Here is a 6,000-nt window from a genome sequence, read left to right on the forward strand (position 1 = left end):
CTTGCACGCTTAATTTAAAACTCCATCCTGATCCAAAGAGAACTCTGCATGTGTCCAGGTTCTGGTCTGAGGGGGGATCCATGACTGGAGTTGTCATATCTCTGAAAAGATGTGCGATAAAGGTTTCAGGCCCGAGCATATTGGAACATTTATCGGTTCTGTCCCTGCAATGAGTGTGTAATTAATTTACGATTAAAAGTATTAGCACAGGCTTTGTGTGGTGATTTATTTAAAGGCTGGTACTAACGCTGGCTCGGTTTCCTCCTTTAGGAAATGGGTAATATGATCAGATGCCAGGCCTTCTTTAGCAACCACACACACATCCCATATTAGTGTGTCTCCTCCATTAGCGTCCCACACGTAAGCGCAGGAGCCTGTCACCGCAGCCGTCACAGTCACCATGTTAACTTATTCATCCCTGTTAAAGCCCATGTAACAGGATAGCTGTTAATTAATATAGCTGTCGGGTAAATGGTTGCTGCCGGACCGTCGCCACCATCCATCAGTAATATAATCGTGTGCTTGTTTTCATGCCAGGCCTCGGGCTCAATTAAGATAATGCTATGCAAACGAGGTCTCTCGCCATTAGCCTCACCACTGAGGGGCCGTTTATTGGCATAATTGGGGCACTCCAAAGAACAATTAACGTGGCACCTCCTCTCCACCTATGAGATCAGCAATCATCTGTGAGCCCGACTGAGGAGTCACGAGTTGTGACCGCCGGGCGATGACTCGTGGCTGCAGATTGACCCGAGAGGTCCAACAGGAGCAGCTGGAGAGCGCAGACAGTTGACTGCAGCCAAGATGGCAGGTCTGTGACCCGTCTGATGGACTGTAATTGTTGTCAAGTGATGCATTTATGTTGAAATACAGGACACTGTTTTTTATTGACGTAGCACAAAATGACCTAGTATTACAGCTCAATAAACATGGTTTTGGTAATTGGAAGGCCAAACATCATCAAGCCAAGGCTGATTTAATGTATTTTAGGGTAAGTTCAGGGTCTTGAGTCCTTTTGGGTAGTCCTGTGTGACCCTATTGGTTCACTGTGTGTCAAACTGTATCAGATGGTCTATTTAATAATGCTCATACTCTGCTGATAAAATAAGAATTTGGGGAAATGTCAGATTATGTGCTAAATATCTGGATTGCATTTGCACTATTCTCATCGTTAACTCTAACTTTATTTAGAATTGGTTCAGTACTGGTTAGTGTAATATGTGTCATTTCATGCAATTTTCTGATTGGCTGCTTCATGCATGTGGGTTGTAGCAGCATTCACTGTCAGAGTTTTGAAGCAGACTGTCTTTGGTTGCAGAAGAAGCCATTGGTGGACCTTTGTTAAAGATCAGGGACACATTTGTTGATGGACCGCCAAAAACATTTCTCCCACAGTTATCAACTCTCATCTTGGTCAACTAAAAAGCACGCAATTAATAGTCTACTAAAAGGTACCCTGTGGAGTTTTCGACAACTAGCGGTGATATGAAGCAACGTGGGTCTGTTTTGTAAGAATTGTACAAAATGTGATGATGCTGTGCACAATTCATGGTTGATGCTTTGGGGGCAACACAGAATATAACCCTAATTTCAGGCTTTACGACCAATTTTAAATCGAGACACAAGTTCTAAAGGTCTATGATGAAATTTGAACAATTTACTTTCAAAGAGGTGTTAATAGTTATATTGTAAAGCAGGATTTTGCCTGGGTAAAAACTTGATAAAGTATTTATTTGTTCCAACGGAATACATTTGATTATTTCAAAACTTAACCATAACCCATATTTAGCCAATTTTGAACCTAGACATCTAGTCAATCGTTTGCTGACCTGAAAATCAGTCCATGCTTACTGAGACAGTGAGGCTACAGATATAGATTAGATATAGAATCAGTACAAGTGGTTTTAAAAAGGTGAGAAGGGGGTGGCAGTGGTCTGATGTTGTTCCTGGAGGGGGAGAGGGAAGCAGGAGGTTGGAGTTGGCAGAAGAGTGTGGCCGTGGTGAAGGTCAACAAGGTAGGAGGGGGCTGGCTATGGAATGGAGAGGTTGGTGAAGTAATGAGAAGAGATTTGAATAGCACCTGCTGCAGTGCAGGGAGCAAGTCAAATTTTTTTCTTTTCTTTTTTAAGACCAGGGGCGACATCGTTTTTGTTATGGAGTTAGTCAGCAATCTAACAGCAGAGTTTTTGTTGTAGTGAGGTTGACTTCTTGCTGGAAACTTATGGAACCCTGAAACTACCAAAATGTAAAGTGGGAACGTCACACTACAGTTGTGGAATTATATTATATATTACATTTGGAGAGATTGTAGTTTAGATGTGTGAGGAATTTATCCAAACATTCAGATCTGCTTCAGCCATGTTTTTGTTCTTTTTTTTGGCCACATTCTTCACATAAAGAAATGTACATACCTGTACATTTTGATGGGTTTTAGTTGGGTAAAAAGGTATCTTTAAGTTAAAGTGAACTGATTTGCTACACCTTACAACCGCCTATTAGACTGACATTTTTCCATTTTTAGGGAGATCATTATTCAAAATTGGAATTCTAAATATAGCAACAGGCAAAGTTTTAGTCCCTGCACTGTGTCCCTTCCGTCCAAATTTGTAAATTTACCAGGAGACATTCAGTGTGCTGAGTCACATCCCCACACATTTTCCTATACTGTGCGTTTGTTGTTGATTTGCAGGCTTTCACCCTTCTGCAGGAGAGACAAAGGCCACATCTCCACAATACAGAGGCCCTTCCCATCTATTGTCTGCTCACACCTCCACTTTGCTACATGACTCACACATTCTCTCTCTCACACACACATACTCACTCATACACCATAGGCGGGCTTCAGCACTAGATATAATGATTCCTCTGACACACATTGGGGCACATCATTCCACAGCACAGCACAGCTTTTCAGCTCAAGGCCCCTAAACCTCACTCACACTTCTCACTAGCAAGATGCTTCCTGTGAGTGTGTGTTCACAGCCACGCGGCTGAGAAGGGAAAGCCTCCTTGGGAATTTTAAGAGTCAAGCCCCCCTAAATCTTCTTGTTTCAACTTTAGAAAATCAATAGGATAAATATGCTGTTTGCCACTCTTGTCCTCAACCGCTCGCATCGAGCTTGCTCAGGTTACTGGAGCGGAGAATCTCGCTCTCACCTCAGGCTATGTTTAAAACAATCTTCTTTTTTTCTAACTCTGAATAGCTGAGGGTCTCAGGTGCAGTTTCTTTTCTTTTTTTTTAAACAGAAAGCAATTGGGAGAATCATGTTAACATATGCCATTGGAGAGCGCCACTGGCTAAGTCCTCCAATCGACCTGCTCCGTGTGTGATTAGGCTGGTGAAGCTGAGCCCGTACCAGACACAGATCGAAGAGGGTACACTCTCAATATGGATGCGAGCCGTGCGTGCCACGGCCACATCCAGCTGCTCTTATTGATTTTCTTGTCCGCAATTATATAATAGAAGCTCTGTTCTGGATTTGAACTTAAATCACATAGTTTGGCGAACGAACATGTCACATAAATCAAGAAAGCATTTTTGACTCATATCAAATAGGATTTTTATCGACTGTATTTGGGCAGCCGCTCCGGAGAGATTTGCGTGACTTCTGTGCGAATTTCTGATCGAAAAGTGTATGTCTAGGTTTTTTTTTTCTCCATCTTCTTATGTGTTCCAGGTGATTGAACTAAAGACAAAGAGGCACTGACACACAACTTTGAGTGTACAGTTCAGCAAGCCACAACTCAAGCCCTCACAAATCTGTTTTGAAAAGCCCTTGGATTAGTTCTCCCACTACACAGTTGACTCTTCTAATTGGAAGACACCCACTCTTTTAGCCATCTGATCCATTGGCAACTTTGTTGAAATACATCCCTGAAGTCCTTCCTCTGAGGCATATCGATATCGATGCAGGTTAGGTCAGTGTGAGCAAAAACACAACTGGAAACCTACCCTGTGTCATGGCAAAAAGAATATTCAGCCCAACCTTAAAGCCATTCAAGCTTTGGCTCAGTCCAACAACAATCTGACCTATCTTAAAATAGAGACTGATCTGCCTGTAGGTTTTCTAGTTCATTAAAAAATAAACTGCCTACCACTCCCTCTGTAGCCATGAAGTTTGGACATGAAGTATTTAGTTTGTTAAAAAAACAAAACAAGTTGTGGTTTTACAGGAAGTATGGATCTTCTCGCCTAACTTTAGGCAAGAAGTAAGTATATTTACCAGGATATCAAACCATTCCATTTTAAATTCCACTTGTTTTTGTGTGTATAATTTTCTGTCAAAGATACAGGGAATTGTTAAATACATTTTACAGGTTATAATCATGTGTCGATAATGAATTGATCTTGTGAAATACTAGAAATGTACAAAATAATATTTTTATATGCATTTCCCTCATTTATCATTGTCGGGTTGTAATTATTCATGGGAATAAGAGAATGACACCTAATGACTTTGGTGTCCCCCAACTCTTCATGTATCGCCATCTTCATGTCAAACAAATTTGATAAATCCAATACTTAAACAAAATGTGTTTAGCAAACGTTAGCATGCTATGTGTTGGCAAACAAGAATAACTTAAAGGTTATTGTTAGCATGCAGATACTGTAGCTCAGAGCACCACCATTACAAAGCACTGTCTCATAAAGCCACTATAGCTTGGCTGTATATTCTAAAGAGGTGACCCCCCTCTGCTGTAAAAGACTGCAGGAAACCAGGAATGGATGACCAATCTCATTTTCTTGTGAGCCTTTCTCATTTTAGCCTACACCAGTCTCCCAATGTAAATAACAAGGTTTATATTTTTGATTATTTTAAAATATCTTTCCAGACACATTTGTGTATTTAAATTGAAAACCAACAAACACAATATTTTTTGCAGTGAACAGACATTATTCAGAGATTCCAAACAGTGTTACACCACTCCAAAAAACCTCATTAATGTTATGTCTGTCAACATCGACTAAAGTATTTTGTGCCATGTAGAACTGGTAAACTGACCCATCCTTGCTACGCTCGTGGAGCACAAACATCGACCTAATTTCAAGCAGCCAGTCCTTCTTGCAAACGAGAGCACCGTCATTATCACCGATTGCCATCAGACACCTGGAGGAGGACGGTGGCTGAAGATGGCCGGGAGTTCTGTTCGGTGGGTAATTTAAGCCTCAGATGCTAATCTTGCTACGCTCGGGCATTTTGGGGGATAATTGTAGCCCTGGCTGAGCTCAGGTGATGATGTGGCCGATCTGCTGAAGTTAAGCCCTGCTGTTTTCGCCAGTTTGCTCTTCTTCACCTCACCTGTCCTCCTGCCTCGGCTTTATCTTGATCTTTTTTTTCTTCCTCCTATATCCTCCCCTCCTCCATACATATGAATATTCCCCAGAATGCCTGACAAACCCTTAGTTAGAGGCGGTGGGGAAGGGGTCGTGGGCGTAACTTTAGCTGGAGTAATGAGGCCTAATCCCCTGCTGGCTGGGGCCTGTTTAAACAGCTCCTGGCTGAGCCACCCAGTAATAGAGTAATTAACCCCAACGCCCTCTTCTGCCCAGCAGCTCTGGTCCTCCACGCTCAACATATTCCACCCTGCCTGCATTTCTGCTCTGTCATTGTCCTGGATGTGATAGGGAGGAAGATGGGAATTGATAGAAAAAAAACTCAAATCAGCGCTGATGGGAAATGAGATGGAGGGTAGAGTAAGGCAGCCCTTCGCCACCTATTGCCTCTGACATGGTCTTTGTAGCGACTTGTCTTTATGTAAGGAAGCAATATTGTATACAGTATACGTGCCTTGAGAAGAGACAGTAATGGGAACAGTTCAAGGGGCATTAAAAGCACAGAGAATCACTCGAGCCAGACTGAGCATTCAGGTGCAAAACATATCTCTCTCGCCACTGATCTGATATCCAGACAATCATACACGGCAGATTCTTTGTATTTGCTTTAGGTGGGCTCACCAAAACAATCAGCACAATCAAACAGCATACACTACACACAGGCA

This window comes from Ammodytes marinus, assembly GCF_949987685.1.
Source record: "Ammodytes marinus genome assembly, chromosome: 18".
Lineage (NCBI taxonomy): Eukaryota > Metazoa > Chordata > Actinopteri > Uranoscopiformes > Ammodytidae > Ammodytes > Ammodytes marinus.